This window comes from Ovis aries, chromosome 23, assembly GCF_016772045.2.
Source record: "Ovis aries strain OAR_USU_Benz2616 breed Rambouillet chromosome 23, ARS-UI_Ramb_v3.0, whole genome shotgun sequence".
NCBI lineage: Eukaryota > Metazoa > Chordata > Mammalia > Artiodactyla > Bovidae > Ovis > Ovis aries.
This window is the reverse complement of record NC_056076.1, coordinates 45,147,554-45,164,922: the sequence shown is the minus strand read 5'-3', so window position 1 is coordinate 45,164,922 and position 17,369 is coordinate 45,147,554. Positions and strand designations below refer to the sequence as shown.

The following is a 17,369-nucleotide window of genomic DNA, read 5'->3' as shown; positions in this document are numbered from 1 at the left end:
TTGGACTTACTCACATTCAAGTATATGTGTTCAGCCCCAATAGACAGAAAGAGAGAAGAGAGAGTGAGGAGAGAGAGAGAGGGCGCAACATTGCGCTATGTAATTTGGGATTCTGCCACCTATTTCCCTTAATTAGTGTCTGTCTCAGGCTGGCCTCAGTTCTCATATGACCTTAATTCTGTGAGAATCTTCCCATGTTGACTGGAATTTTGCTGCTTGAAGATTTGTATTTTATATTCTACATGACCCCTAAACAGAAGCCAACCACTTCTCTGTGTCAGCCAAAGAACAGCTCTCTGGTGGAAAAACTAGCTGAAATAGAGTTACTGAGAAGTTGTAAGTTGGTACTCAATGTAGTGTTTCTTATGGGATTTAAAGATGATTTTGAATCACATTTTATGGCTTTAGAAACCATTCCTCAGATAGAATAGCTCTCCACTGTTCAGTGTTCCATCACAGGGAGCTGTGTGCTGGACTTGTTTGTGTGCTGGACTTCACCATGAGGCTCCTGTCCCCTCTTTGTCATTGTAGACCCAATCCCTAGCTTGCATAAAATGGATACTCAATCCATGCTTATTGAACAAACGCGTAAAAACATGAATGAGTAAAGCCAGACCACAAAATGCTTTACAAGATCATCAACTCCTAGGAAATATTTATTTCCATCACCTCCCCTCCTCCAGTGGAGAGCTAGAATACATGGTGGGTCCAGGAAAGCCAGTGGCTTACTTGGATAATCAATTAAAGTTGCAATGTGGCTGCTTCAGTTTACTGGAGCTCATGGGCGTGAAGTGGAGTCATATGTGAATGAGCATCTTTCTGTGTCTGCTCTGTTAAGCTTGTTGGCCTCTCCAAGTCCTTGATTTACTTTTTTGATGGAAGATAGCATGCACTATTGTTTCCATTCTTCTTAGCTTCATCTAAGAAGCCCAAGGTGGGTACTGCAGCATTGATACAACCAAGGTGATGTGAAAGAGAAGCGATGCAGTCCTGGTTCCAGTCATGTGTCCTCTAACTTCTTGATGGTGACTTGTAGTTTACTGAAATGTTTGTGGCTCCACCCCCATTTGCAGGGACAGTTTTCTTGAAATGGAGTAGTCTAAGTACAAATTCCTATCTGGAACAAAGTACACATTTTCTCAACATCCCTTTTGAGTCTTTCAGGCCTCCTGGTGTTATCTCCTAAGGTGGAAAGCAGCTCTAAAGAGCATGCAGTTTGTAAGCAATGTTAACAAGAAAATCATGAATGAAGAGATTTTTAAACTCACTTTCTTGACTTATTTACAAGTTCTCCTCCCTGCATCTGTGGCTAGCTGAAAGGCATGTTATATGTTAGCCAAGGGGATCTAATGAACCAACAGTGTTCAGTGACCGTGAATAAGAAGAATATTCTGCTCTGAAACTAGATAGCTAGATCAACTAACTTTATTTCTCAGTGAACTCAAGACTCTGGGACATAAGTCTGTAAGTTGATCCTTCAGCATTTATTTAATTTATGTGACCTCTATTTATCTTGAAAATGAATTTTTCTTTAGAAAGTCAAATCTTGTTTCTATTTAGATCATCTTAACTGCTGAGTTTCTGGATGTCAACTGTCATTCATTATATCATTCATTCATTCATTCATTCAACAAATAATAATTGAATTCTGCTCTAGATACTGGGGATATAGGAGTGAACAAAACAAACAAAAAAGCAGCAAAAGTCCCTGCTGTCATAAAGTTTATATGCTAGGGAAACAGATGAAAAATGAACAGCACAAATAAAAAATATTGTAGTATATTAAAAGCTATAAACTGCTATCATGAAAAACAAAGTGAGACGAGACTAGGAATGACTTGAGTAGAAGCTTCACTTAAAAAAAAAACCCAGCATGGGCAAAGTTCCCAAGGATGTGGCATCGTTTTGCACCAGGAGTCCAGTGTGGCATCAGAGGAGTGGGGAGGAGAGCTCTGTGGAAGGCGAAGTCAGAGAGACGATGGGGATGGATGGTATAGGGCTTTCTGTGTCTCTGTAAGGTCACTTTGGCTTTAACTCTGAGTGAAATGAGAAGGTAGGACAAGATTTTGAGCAAATGAATGACATGCTTTGATTTATATTTCAATAGAATCATTCTGTTGGGATTAGAATGAGGATCTGAGGTCACAAGTAGGGGAAGTTAGGACAGCCCTATTGTGATATGGGCATGAGATGAAGAGATGATAGTGGTTCAGACCAAGAGATAGCAGGTAGTGAGAAGTGATCATCTGGGCCAACAGGATTTGCTAACAGATAGAAAATGGGGTGAGAGAAATCAAGAAGTTGAGCTGACATTGATGAGCTCCACCTGAACAATAATCAGGATGATGTTATCATTAACAGAGATGAGAGCAAAAACAGGTTTGAGAAAGGTCAGGAGCTCAGTTATTGTCACATCAGGACCTTCGCAGAGGGTCTCAGCCTGGGCTGAGAAGGAAGACTTGGGAGGGCCACATTGAAGAATCCAAACCCTGAATGGGCAGTCATTCCATCCATTAAGCAGCATTTTTGAAGACCTACTTTGTGCCAGGCAGGATTCGAGGCTCTGGGCTGTAGCAATGACAAAGTCTCTCTGCTTAAAGACTTGCATTTTTGTGCAAAGGTGCAGAGGTTAATGATGGGTGAATGGATAGATGGATGGATACATAGATATAGTCATATTGATAGATACACATGAAATAAATTCAGAAGGTGACAGTCTTATGAGCAAAAACAAAACAGTGAAAAAGAAAAGAAAAGGAAGCCATCCATTGCAGTATTGCATATGCTTTTTCATAGCTATGGTGGCCAGTAAAGTCTTCTCTGAGAAGATGACTCATGAACTGGGAGCTGAATGATGAAATAAAGCCAGCCACAGCAACATCAGGGAGAAAATATTCCAAGCAGAAAAGACATAATTCAAGATCCTGAGCTGATGGTGACCTTGCAGTGTTTGGGGGAACAGAAGGCAAGCCAATGAGGCTGGAGGAATGTGAATATGGGGCTGAGTGGTGGGGAGTCAGGAGGAGACAAGATGGGAAAGCCAGATCAGATAAGACCCTGAGGACTGCAGCAGTTTCGATTTTATTATATATCGATACACACATAGGAAGGTTTTGAGCAAGCGTTCAAATCTGGTTTGCATCTTTTAAAGATCTCTCCAGCATCTCTGTGAGGAATGACCTTATGGAGAGGCAAGAGAGGAAGCATGGGGAATCATTGGGTGGCTGTTAGAGTGGGTTGTAACATGAAGAGAGCAAAATGTTGGCATTTTGGAATGTACTCTAGACATATTCTATCCAATACAGTAACTACTATATTCTGACATTTGACTATTTATGCTTATGTTGAAATTCATCAACACTAAATAAAATTAAAAATTCAGTGACTTACTCATATTAGCCACATTCCAAGTGCTAAATAATCACATGCAGCTTGTGGTTTTGTTATTGGATGGCAGAGCTATAGAACATTCCCATCATCTTAGAAAACTCTATTGGAAAGTCATGCTCTAAAGTCACAAAGACAACAAGCTGAAATAGTTATAGATAAAGACTGAAACGATTTTGGTGCCAAATATGTTCTAAGTTAAGCAGAAATGGGCCAAATACATTAGACTCAAGCTGTCTAAAAATTGAGACAAAAACTTCTGTCGATCTGGTATCTTCCCCTGATTCTATCGGATTGTTGGATTCTCACAGACTAATGCATACTGACCTCCACATTTCATGTTCCTCTGCTTCTGAGAAGGATCTAGGCCTTTATTCTCCCTGTATCCGTCACTTATTCTTTGGTTATTACTATTAAAAGTCTTAAATTTTAGAAGGAGCGTTATCAAGATGAATGTATAATCGGAACATATGGCTACTATCATAGCAGGATGTCATAGGACCCAGAGAGTTGTGAGGTAGAGATCCTCACCACTGCTTCATTTTTCAATCATAGAAGGGCTTCTCCATTTATGTATCCATCATGTAAACCAGAGAAGCCCCCAAAGTGGTCACAACCCCAAGTTTACACAGCCTTCTAGTTAAAACACTGAACATTAATTTATTGACTCAATTCATTTTTAAAATTTTGAATAATTACAGATATTGGCTCTGCTTGACCTAGTGTAGTCAGTTATAACCAAGCTGCAGAGCCCTTGATACTTGGGACTGAGTCTCAACGAGGAGGTTCTCTAGGAGGTGGGGATGATTGGAGAGACAATGACAGGTAGAGATGTGGCTGGCATTTCTGCTACAGACTCCTGTTTCAACTTTGTACTCACAGAACCTAACAAAGATTATACCAAAGCTATAACAAGACAAATAGGTGTCTATTAATTATACATTTATTTAGCAATAAGCTTGGCATTCCAAAAGACAAGATTGTTATGCTCTGGGTGTTTACCAAATACTAGGTGTCACTTTAGCAGAATCCTTGGCTTGAGAGGCAATGAATAAATCAGTTAAACAGCCTCTGACCCTTATTATTACATATAAAGCAAAAAGGCCCAGCAAACTTGTAACCTCAAAAAAATCTTGAGGGAAATAGTTGTTCTTGTATTACTCATCAATCAGGTCTTTTCTTATCTCATTACTAATTCCTTGTACTGAATTCAGGTGGCTTCCCATCATCCCTGGAGCGTTTAAGGTAGTTTCCTAGGGAGGACACGCATATCTAAAAAGACTGGGACCAAGATTTTCCTTGGCGCAGTTTCTAGCATCTAGTAGATGTTCCATATATGCTAAATGAGCGAGTGGATGGATGGATAAAAGTTTGGCATTCCTATGAACGCTGCTGTGTCCCCTTGGAGGGGCTGGATACTGTTCTTCGCCCATGTGCTCATCCTCTTTTACCAGTCTCTTTCAAGAGATGGCATGATTTGGTGTTAAGGGACTTTGATATTTATTTTACATATTATCAGCAAAAGATTAGTGAAAGGATCATGCCCACATTGCCTGATGGGCTGGATAGTTCTCAGTTTTTGAGGTAAAGAAAACAACCTTCTTCTAAGGGTGTAAGTGCATCTTTAATTTCAATAACATATCTTTCACAATCAGTAGAGGGAGTTTATTTATAACAAAAGGCAGGGATTCGTGGTTTCAATTTCTGTTCACTAATGGCCATTAGGCAGGTTTCTGACCTGCGCTGGACTGTTGCTGAGCAGTAAGTATATCACAACAAAGGCCAGGAAATGACTAATTAATCCTAAGGGAGATTGTGGAGACACATTTGCCATTCATCCAGCAAGTGCTGTTTAAGTGACGGTTGTGAGTATCTGAGGGCACTTGGGCTAAAGAGTTTATGGATTTGGTGTAAGGGGAGCTCCACAGTCTGCCAGCTCACTGTCAGCCCACACCCAGAAAGGGTCTCCCAGGAAACACCTCCAAACTGGCTAGGTGGCAATGAACACCTTTTGATTCCCTCCCACCTCGCCCTTTTGGGGGCAACACTGAGTTTAACATTTGCTCAGTTCATTCTGTGCAGTATACCCTGTGTACCTCCAGCAGCTAAGCTGGCATTTGCTAAGATAATGTAAGAAGGCAGCAAATAGATGGGAAGCAAGCACTTCGGGTCATTGAATCCAAACTGCTCTCTTACTTCAGCCTGTTTTCTGCACAGCAGGCCGTGGCTCTAATGACTGTTTCTCATGAACTCTTAGAATAGCAGCAGTCTCTGTTTCCTTCAGTGTCTTGCCTGTCTCTCCTCGGGGGAAAATCAGCTTCTTGCGCTTTTCTCATTCTCACGGAGCCTCCAAGAATTGGGAGCAAGTGCATCTTGGAGACATGAAGAGGACAGAGTGCAGCCACCTACACGAGGAAATGTGCTCTGGTGTTAGCCTAATTAGATTCAGTTTCATAGCATCTATGGAAGGCTTGGGCTTACTACAAGGGAGTGTGGGGGATTAAAATTCTTTGAGGGCTTACTACATCCTAGGCATCAGGATGGGAGCATTACATGAGCCGGCTCATTTCATCCTCTCCACTCGGTTCTTTAGACATGTCTATGTTCTTTAGACATAAGAAAGGGCTAGGTTAAGCCACTTGCCCAAGTCACAGCCAGAAATGGCTTTGAAGCCAGGACCTTCCATCGACACCAAAGCCTGAACTCACTCCACCGTTCAGTCTGCCTCCTCATGCTGAAAAGGCACAAGAAAAATGAAGTCAAACCAGCAAGTAGTGGGTAAGCAAAATATAGTTTAATGGGAAATTTTTAAAAGGGAGTAGAGCAGCCCAGCAGAAGCCTAAAGAGGCAAGAAGGCCGGTGAGCCTGGGTTCCAGGCCGGCCTACTTCTGCTGCTTGCTTGTCCTCTTCCAGAGTTGGCATTAAGTGCTCTGGGAGCTGCCCCTCCTCTCACGCAGTCCCCACCTCACTAAGCCAACTCCTCCCTGCTCCACAGGTTGTCTGCCTATCTACCTTCAGAGGTTTCACCAACTTCCACAGTCTTCACTGATTCAAGCATTTATTAAATGTGCCTCCTGTGTGCATATTATGCATGCTTCCTACCTTTGGACACACACAGCGACTCCATGTCAAAGATTTATCTGCATATGTGAAATAAAATATATATTAGATTATTCATGGCAGCATTATCTTAATAGCAACACAGAGAAGTGGTTAAATAAATTATGGTGCCTCCATACCATTGACTATTCTGCAGCTGTTCCAAAAAAAAAAAAAGAGGGAAAAATCTCCAAGTTATATACTTAAATGAAAAAGCAAAGAGCAGAGCATTTAGCAGGCAATATTTTGCGCACATGTGTGGATAGCACTCACACACATGTGTTTGCATGTTTGTGAATTGTTCAAGGATACGCAGAGTCTAGAGACATGTGTTGCCTCCAGGAGGCAACTGGAGGGCTGGGGCATAGGAATAAGAGGAAGACTTCACTTTATACAGCTGCTGTTCACACTGCCTGTGGGGGAAGCACCAATATTGCTCCCTCTCCTCCATCATAGACAAGTATGTGATCCTATTGTGTATGTTTGCACACAGTTTTCTCTGTGGGCCACTTATCTCATGAGTTTGACAACATTCAAAAGGATCTATTCCCCTTTCTGAGACTGGAGTCTGCCAGTGTCCTGCTTACTTGACAATGTCACATTGCTATAAAAGTTTCTAACCTTTTAATTATTTTTAAATTCGGAATTTTAAATTCTCTGAGTTTATCTTGTGAACCGGAAGCAAACAGTTCACGCATTGACATACACCTTTCTGTCCTTTTGACTCTGACATATGACCTACCCAAAGAAATTGCCTTTAAAAAAAAAAAAAGTGCCAGGGACCTACCCTAGCAGAGTAACACTGAAAGGAGTGAAGATAGACTTGCTAATTTTGAATTCCCTTGAACTCCTTTTCCAGCACCAGCTCTCTGTATAATTGTGAGTGTACCCACTCTGCAGTGGGGCTCTTTCACTGCCCTCCAACAAATGAGCTTGTAACCACTCCATTGCCTCAGAGAGCTGCCTAGATACCCCTCCCCCCACCCTCCCTGCCACTTACTGTGACTGTCAACTCACTCTTACACAAATGCACAGTACTAATCCAAATGTAAGGAACTTCCTTTCCCATGGAAACAGGGGAATTGAAAAGTGGTTTTCCAAACTGAAGGAAAAAAAAGGCATCAGAATTGGGTTACAGATATCAAAATTATGTTCAGCTGGCCACCACTGGTCCCCAGGTTGAGTGCATGAGGAAATAGAAAGAGCCCAAAGAATGGGGCTTCCCTGGTGGCTCAGATGGTAAAGAAACTGCCTGCAGTGCAGGAGACCTGGGTTCAATCCCTGGGTCTGGAAGATCCCCTGGAGGAGGAAATGGAAACCCACTTCAGTATTCTTGCCTGGAGAATTCCAGGATGGACAGAGGAAACTGGCGGGCTATAGTCCATGGGATCACAAAGAGCTGGACACGACTGAGTGACTAACATACACGCAAGGAATGAGAGAGACTGGTTCTGCAAACTCTTCATGGCAGGCATGGAATGCAGGTGACAGGGAGGAGACTCTGAAATGGGGGACTAAAGGGAAAGATACTATCCACTGTAGATTCACATAGTCAACAAACTAACGATTAGAACTGATTCATGCAGAGGTGTTTTAAAGAGTTAGTCACAAGGTCAATGGAAATCAGTCTGAATGTTTTAACCTGTCTAAAGAGAGAATGTATCCAGCAGAAGCACAACAAGGCGGAGTCCTGGGGTCCAATGCTGGCCTTGCTCATCTGAATCATAACGCAGGGAGAGGTGTCCAGACTGCCAACATAGTACACCAGGGGCATCCCCACTGGAGCGACAGTAGCAGAAGCCTTGACTTACAGCTCTCCACTACTGGGCTCATCCTTTCTGTTTTCACAACATGTGAATCAAGCAATCTGTTAATACAGGTTGCTTTACCATGTGTCCTTTCCCACCGGGAAAAAGTGTGTCGGCTTTTCTGTTGCATGTCTTGTAGAAATTATTAAGCAGATTCTGTGATTTATATTCTAGCCTCTTGGAAACACAGATAATGTGAACCTACTCTGGTGATACAGACTCACTTTGAGTCAAGAAGAAAACTCTAGAGTATCAGCACGAAAAACCCAAGAACTGACCATGGACTGTGGTTTTTTCAACATGGCAAAGCCATGAGTCCTGTGGAGGCCGGACAGCTAAAGGCTGTGGAATCAGCATCACAATATTCTCTCTCAAATTTCCCAAGTTCTTTTGGTCAAAGTAGAAGCTCTGGGCATAATCCTCAGGCTCCGTGTTGGTTTTGATTTGGCTCAGCAGTGGAATGGAGTGTTTCTGACATGCAATTACACAGTTACAGAAGCTGTATATTTAAGGCCATGTTAAAATGACCCGTATCAAAACAGCCAAGAAAAAAAGTCATACGTTTTTTAAAACCTGTTTTAAATTTCTTAAAATGTAAAGAGATAATCCACATACATGTTTCAAATATTAAAAATGTATCTTAAATATACAGGCAACACTTCTTGCCCAGTTTCCATTACACTCAACAAGGGACTATTGCGATTAATTTACTGTTAATTCTTGCAAATACATTGGCATGTGCAGGCCAATTATATATATGCTATTTTTTTCACCCTCTCTTTTCAACAGAGTAACATTCTTTATATTTTCTTCTCTCTTACCTGTTTATTTTGGTGATCATTTTATCAGTATATCTTCATGAATTTTTCCATATCAATAAAAAAAGTTTTCTCTTTCAGGAAGTCATATTGTTCTTATACTAAGCAAGGTAAGAATACAGGATTTGGTATCAGAGATATTCAGCTTCATAACTTCTTAAGTGAGTTCCTTAACTTTTATAAGTGTTTACTTTCTGAATCTAACAGAAGCTACTGCCAGTTAGACTTACTCCTCATGTACTGCTGGGATTCACTTACTTTCTCTAAGATTCAGTACTCTTGATTACTCCAGGCAATAAGTGCCCCTGGGTATTTTGGCTCTCTATATCCTGACTTTAGACTAATTTAAATATTTTATATTGTATGTCAATCAGGTTTTGTAAACAGGAGCTAGAGAAAGCTGATCAGCACTTTCTTAATAGCCTGAGGAACTGCTAGACAAAAATGATTAGATGTTCCTTGATACAATGCAAGGCAATGCCAAAGAATGCTCTATCGCACAATTGCACTCATCTCACACACTAGTAAAGTAATGCTCAAAATTCTCCAAGCCAGGCTTCAGCAATACATGAACTGTGAACTTCCAGATGTTCAAGCTGGTTTTAGAAAAGGCAGAGGAACCAGAGATCAAATTGCCAACATTCACCGGATCATCGAAAAAGCAAGAGAGTTCCAGAAAAACATCTATTTCTGCTTTATTGACTATGCCAAAGCCTTTGACTGTGTGGATCACAATAAACTGTGGAAAATTCTGAGAGAGATGGGAATACAGACCACCTGACCTGCCTCTTGAGAAATCTGTATGCAGGTCAGGAAGCAACAGTTAGAACTGGACATGGAACAACAGACTGGTTCCAAATAGGAAAAGGAGTACATCAAGGCTGTATATTGTCACCCTGCTCATTTAACTTATATGCAGAGTACATCATGAGAAACACTGGGCTGGAAGAAACACAAGCTGGAATCAAGATTGCCAAAAGAAATATCAATAACCTCAGCTATGCAGATGACACCACCCTTATGGCAGAAAGTGAAGAGGAACTAAAAAGCCTCTTGATGAAAGTGAAAGAGGAGAGTGAAAAAGTTGGCTTAAAGCTCAACATTTAGAAAACAAAGATCATGGCATCTGGTCTCATCACTTCATGGGAAATAGATGGGGAAACAGTGGAAACAGTGTCAGACTTTATTTTTTTGGGTTCCAAAATCACTGCAGATGGTGACTGTAGCCATGAAAGTAAAAGACGCTTACTCCTTGGAAGAAAAGTTATGACCAACCTAGATAGCATATTCAAAAGCAGAGACATTACTTTGCCAACAAAGGTCTGTCTAGTCAAGGCTATGGTTTTTCCAGTAGTCATGTATGGATGTGAGAGTTGGACTGTGAAGAAAGCTGAGCACCAAAGAATTGATGCTTTGGAACTGTGGTATTGGAGAAGACTCTTGAGAGTCCCTTGGACTGCAAGGAGATCCAACCAGTCCTTTCTGAAGGTGATCAGCCCTGGGATTTCTTTTGGAAGGAATGATGCTAAAGCTAAAACTCCAGTACTTTGGCCACCTCATGCAAAGAGTTGACTCACTGGAAAAGACTCTGATGCTGGGAGGGATTGAGGGCAGGAGGAGAAGGGGATGACAGAGGATGAGATGGCTGGATGGCATCACTGACTTGATGGACGTGAGTCTGAACTCTGGGAGTTGGTGATGGACAGGGAGGCCTGACGTGCTGCGATTCATGGGGTCTCAAAGAGTCGGACACTGAACTGAACTGATTCAATGCCAAAATGCTATTGTTGCCTCTTTACTTGTGAATCCAGGAAGATAAAATACTCAGTAACTCAGTACATTCTTTCCAAGTTGACACAGTCCGCCCAAGATGGGCCCTGACCCACTTTTGAAATTTGGGGTCATTTGTAAATACCACCCATAAGTTGATTAGGGTAGTGGCCATTCTTGTTGGACAAATACTTTAACAGTTTTAAGATTTTGTTTTTTGGAGCCAGTTTAGATTCACAGCAAAACTGAGAAAGATACAGAGATTTTCCACACATGCATAGCCTCCCCCACTAGTAACATCCCCCACTGGAGAGGTACATGTGTTGCAATCAATGAACCTATGCTGACATATCATAATCACCCAAAGCCCATCGTTGACATAAAGGTTCACTCTTGGTCTTGCATATTCTGTGAGTTAGACAAATGTATGATATGTATTCATCATTATAGTATCATATAGAATGTTTTCACTATCCTAAAATTCCTCTGTGCTACATTGGGCAAGTCCTTGAAGGAGACTTTCCTGTTGATGAAATAAAATCACTTCTGACCAATTTCAAGACAAATTGCCAATATTTCAACTCCTAAAGATTTCTTTCTTTTCTATCATCAAGTATTTTTTCCTAAAAAGAGATAACAAGAAGAATAGATATTTCCTAATATTATTCTTTTTCTGGCCTTCTCGGATCTCTACTCTCCATGCCCTCTGCCCCCAAACCTTCAGAAGCACAAAAATGATCAGCAGTCAGAGCAAAACTAGCTAAAAGTCGATGATTTGTAGTTAGGTATATGGAACCAATTGCTATGATAAATGTTCTTTTAAGTAGGCAGTTCTGCAAAGGATATAGACTGTTTATGTATGATTAATTAAGAAATAATTATCTTTGACTGGGGGAATATGAGACAATAAATGGACCATTAAACCTAAATAAACACTCAGGCTGCTGCCTTTAGTTTCTATTGGTGCCTAGAATATTTATGAATTATATAAAAAGACATGATAAACTCTTCCCCAATCCACCCACCATTTCCAAAAGCCAAAGGAATTATGACATTTTTCTTTGTTTTCTCTGTTGTCTCTGACTCTGGATATGTCCATCAAAAAGGTATAATATTGTACAATCATTATGATGTCTTCATTTTCTGTTTGTTGAATGCCATCATCTTAGAGGTCATCATCAGTGACATCTTCTGCCTCATCGTCATCTCTTACCTTTTTACTGGAAGGGGCCACATGGAAAGCATAAGAAGAAAAAGCAGGCAGGCTCTAGATGATAAGACTAGCCCCTGAATGGCAGCCAGCAATGAAACAGTGGCCTTAGTCCCAACATTGCAAGGAATTGAATGTGGCCAGGGTCTCAAAAGCAACAGAACCTTACTGACCCTTCAACTGCAGCCTAGTGAACTTAAACAGAGGACCCAAATGAGCCATGCTACGTCCAGACTCTGAATGCTATGTTTGTGGTAATTTGTTATAGCAGCAATAGAAAACTAATACACCATCTGATAGCATATGGGGAAGAAGGCTGAGGTAGCAATGAAAGTCCAGGACAACCAGCCCTTTGCAACCTGTTTTCTGTTATTCACTCAGCAAGGCTTTTGGCCTGTGTTGGTGATCTGAGCTCTTACTGAAGATTTATGACACAATAATGCACTCAAGGATTATTCAAATTTATGCAAATTCTGGGGGAGGCAAAAGCACAATGCAACCTTTCCCTCCAATTTTACCACTCACTGCCCCCTGTGGCTATGCACCTCCCAACACACCTGACTCTCTAGGGATTCCTTATTTGTTGTTTTTTATTTTGTTCTGGTTTTAGTCTAGAAATACTAGTCTTTTGCTTCTTCAGATTTTTGAGTTAATCTGGGGAAAGGAGCCATCCACTGTGCTATTTCTTTATCTTTGTAGAATGGACTCTTTGGGTCTGTTTTATATGCCAGGATATTATGACTTCATTTAAACAGATGGCATCTGGTCCCATCACTTCATGGGAAATAGATGGAGAAACAGTGGAAACAGTGTCAGACATTATTTTGGGGGTCTCCAAGATCACTGCAGATGGTGATTGCAGCCATGAAATTAAAAGATGCTTACTCTTTGGAAGGAAAGTTATGATCAACCTAGATAGCATATTCAAAAGCAGAGACATTACTTTGCCAACAAAGGTCCATCTAGTCAAAGCTATGGTTTTTCCAGTGGTCATGTATGGATGTGAGAGTTGGACTGTGAAGAAAGCTGAGCACCGAAGAATTGATGCTTTTGAACTGTGGTGTTGGAGAAGACTCTTGAGAGTCCCTTGGACTGCAAGGAGATCCAACCAGTCAATCCTAAAGGAGACCAATCCTGGGTGTTCATTGGAAGGACTGGTGCTGAGGCTGAAACTCCAGTACTCTGGCCACCTCATGCAAAGTGTGACTCATTGGAAAAGACCCTGATGCTGGGAGGGATTGGGGGCAGGAGGAGAAGGGGACGATAGAGGATGAGATGGCTGGATGGCATCACCGACTCGATGGACATGAGTTTGGGTGAAATCCAGGAGTTGGTGATGTTCAGGGAGGCTTGGCATGCTGCGACTCATGGGGTCGCAAAGCGTTGGACACGACTGAGCGATTGAACTGAACTGAAATGAACTTCCTATGATAGACCTTCCAGGTGGTTCTGTGGTAAAGAATTGACCTGCAGTGCATGAGACAAGGGTTCAATCCCTGGTGGTGAAGATCCCCTGAAGAAGGAAATGGCCACCACTCCAGTATTCTTGCCTGGAAAATCCCACAGACAGAGGAGCCTGGCGAGCCATAGTCCTTGGGGGTCACAAGAGTTGGACATGACTGACAACTAAACAGCAACAGCAAACTTCTTATGATAGACATTATACTACTGCTTAACAAAGAACCAAACTTGATCATGATATATAAATAATTGTCCCAGAGCACACAGCTAGTAGGTGGCACACCCGGTTGGTCCTAGATGTTCCTAAACATGAAACCTGTTCTTTTAAACGGGGTAGCACGCCACCACCCAAAGATTTACATTTTCAGTCTTATTATTTAGTGAAGAAAGAGAGATGTTGGATGGATAAAAGAATTTCAAGGGTTAGAGGTCCTGGAAAGCTGAGAAGATATTAACGTCCTATTGACAGCTTCCTATTTTGCCAACTCACGAGGCTGGTTTAATGAGTAAAGAGAAAACACTGACAATTAGAAAAGCCAAAGGTGACTGTCTTCTAAATCTATTTCAAGTGCGGGACAAAGTGTATCTCCTTGTTACCTGCAACAGTAGCCTTGGTTGATTATAGATAAAGGTTAGAGACACCTTTTTAGTTGGACCAAAGCCCAGTTATGGGACTGATGAACACTCCCTATCAGCTGTACAATGTTACTAACTCACTTAACTTCTACACCTTAGTTTCCTCATCAGGAAATGGGGAGTAATAATGTTTTTCCAGTGGCATGCACCTGAAAAAGATGATTTCTTAGAGTCCTTCTGGCCCTAAGATAGGGAATTCTCTTTTTCTCAATTGAGTCTAGCAAGGTTCTGCTGTAGACTACAGAGTCTGGAACTCTGCCACACGAGATCTTCCCAACTAAAGTTAAACTAGCTTTCTTTTCATTTTGCATTTGAGTAAATCTGGCTTCTTATATATTTCCCTTTATTTAATCCAGTTTGACAAGCAGCAGTGAACTTCCAAGTTACCTCCCTGTGGAATAATGTTCCATCGCCTATCTGCATTGCTGTTGCATGTCACAGAGGAACTCCATAAAGCAAACAGATGACCCAGGTGTCAAAATACCACTTCAGGAAACAACTCGGAAATGAATTTTGATCACTAGGACACAGTGCATCTATTCAGCCCGGAGAACCTTAGTGCTTCCTGTGTCTCTCTTGGCTCTGAAATAGCATCCCAAAGCAAATGTGGAGGAAGTAATTAATTGTGTAAAACAACACAGAGATTTTACCCTGAATTGCAGAATCACCTTTGTTCAAATCCTGTCAGGACTTTTATAAGAGCTTTCTTTCCCCACAGTTGAGGAATTCTAAGCCAACCATGAAAATGACCACTGGCCAAAATGCTCTGGCCTAACAAAATGAAGGAGGGAGGCATAGTGAGAGGTTGAGCCCATCTTGCTTTCTTCTTTTTTCCCCTGAGTTTCTGTCTGAGAGAAAATTCTCTTTCTTGGCCTCTCTCTTTCCTGTTCCTTCCCTCTTGGTTCAGGATTCTCATTCTACTACAGTCACCTTTAGGTTTATTGACTGAGATCAGATCACTTCCTAAGAGCAGCTTTAGGTGGGGGAGACCAGGAAAAAGATAAAGAGACACTAATTATGCTCAAGTAAATGCCCTAGAGGAAACGCAATGGAAGTGACGTGAAGCTGCTCAGTCGTGTCTGACTCTTTGCGACCCCATAGACCGTAGGCTACCATTGATTTTCCAGGCAAGAGTACTGGAGTGGGTTGCCACTTCCTCCTCCAGAGGATCTTCCCAACCCAGGGATCGAACCTGGGTCTCTTGCATTATAGGCAGATGCTTTACCATTTGAGCCACCAGGGAAGTCCCAATGGAAGAAGTATATAAAACAGTTAGTATAGTAATGAAATTGATAGGCAATGTACTAGTTTATCTTTGACAAGAAATTGATTTTTTGTAATACTTTTACTCTAGGATTCTAGAAAGACTATACCACTAATGCTACTACTGCTGCTATTACCAATAAAAATACTACCACTTATAGTAGTAATGAAAACCCCCCTAAATTACCATAACTTTCCATTTGTCAAGTGCCTTTTATTTTTTGTTTTATTTGACCCTCACAAGTATCACACTGAAACAGTTGGGCCTCAGAGAAGGCTTTGAAGTAGCTCAAATGCACAGCAAAAGACTCAAGTCTGAACCCAAACCTCTGGATTCTTCGGGCTCATTGCATGAATGAGTCTAAGGCTTAATTAATGAGAACAGACTTTCATAAAAGCAAAATTTTGAGGGGCCTTAAGAGGAGGGAACAATGTTAAAGTAGAGGAGAGAAAAGCATGAAAGGGCAAATATATTATCATACTGCTGTTGAGCTGACCCCCAGAGGCAGCTTCTGCCAGTAGAGGCTTTGTGTCTGGGCGTGGAGACGATCATAGGCCAAACTCTGCAACCTCTTCCCCTGCCTCAGCATTCCTTCTGTGTGCTGTCAGCAGAAAAAGAACAGGGAGAGCTGATGCTTTCATTGAAAATCAATTTGCACAATGCACACAAGATCGCCACAACATGGCACCCAAATGGGCCAATTCCCTGCGATTTTCCGCAGAATTACCCTCCATTCGCCTTCACAGTCAACTAAGCTTATCTCTTGGAAAAAAGAGAGTCCAGAGTGTCTGGGTTATACTCTGATGCCAACTGTAAAGTTTCCTGTTGTCCTGACAGCTTGCAAGACAAGCAGGGAAGTGTGGCCTGTGCTGGAGACATTCACCAGAGCATCTGACATCAACGCAACTGAAGTCTTGTGCCAGGTAAAGAAAAAGATGAGCATGCCAGGCTTGGATCAGGCCACCCATCAGTTTCCCAGGAGAAAACTAGACTTTAGGGAGAAAAATAAAACAGACCAAAAACAACAAAGTTCAGCTCTTGGGAAGATACTGTACTATTTTAGGATGATGCTGACTGATGACTTAAGTAATAGTTTGAAAACATAAGATGTCCTGCCAGCAAATCAAAATAAGAAGTCATAATGTCTAAACAATGTGTTAAAGCTTTCAAAGAACTTGTACCTGCAGGATTTCATTTGGGTCCCATGATTTCCTGAAGAGCAAGTTATAAGATGTATTATCCCCATTTGCTTGGGAAAGTCTAGATGGTTTATCCAAAGCCACACAGGAACTGGCCATGGAGTTAGACCTTGGCCTCCTGACAACTGCTCGGTGGCCTTTCTGTCCTTTCTGTGCCCTGGTTGTTGTATAGCTCAGTGACTTCTCAAAGAGTACTGAAAAAGGCCTTGCAGCAAATCACAATTTGTGATTTTCAGGCATTCATTGCCTGATTACAGTGCAGGGAACATGGTGTTGTTTTATGAATACATTCTGATAGAAATAGGGTTGAGGCGGATGAAGTAAATTTCTCCTAAATATGGCAAGACAACTCTCTCAGTTTTGTTCACAGGCCCAAGCCCACCTGTTCTAAGAACTGAATGACTTTTCTAGGCCCCCTGTTGCTGCTCTTTAAATTTTACTGTAACTCCTTTGGGTTTTGATTCTTTGACTTTGTCCAAGTACCTTCCCTGGTCCAGTAGTTTTGGCTCTATCCAAGAACTGCCACACAGTTTCTTTATTCTTATCCTCTGTGGTTCTTAGTAAATGCCTGACTTTTAAACTGGCCAGCACTAATTCATTCAACAAATCCTCAGGGGACACCTACCAGGCAGAGCTGCATAAGCCAGTGCTGTCTCAGCAATGTTTGGAGGGGCTACTGTCTTTAATCTTGGTCTAGTGAAGAGAGAAGCCACTGAT

At 41.6% G+C, this 17,369-nt stretch overlaps 1 non-coding gene across 1 annotated transcript; it reads right to left on the bottom strand.

Annotated features, from left to right (window-relative positions):
- Positions 1 to 15,360: 15,360 nt before the first annotated feature.
- On the bottom strand, positions 15,361 to 15,432 carry TRNAY-AUA (transfer RNA tyrosine (anticodon AUA)). The gene has a single exon. It is a non-coding gene; the product is annotated as a tRNA-Tyr (tRNA).
- Between the last annotated feature and the right edge of the window lie 1,937 nt (positions 15,433 to 17,369).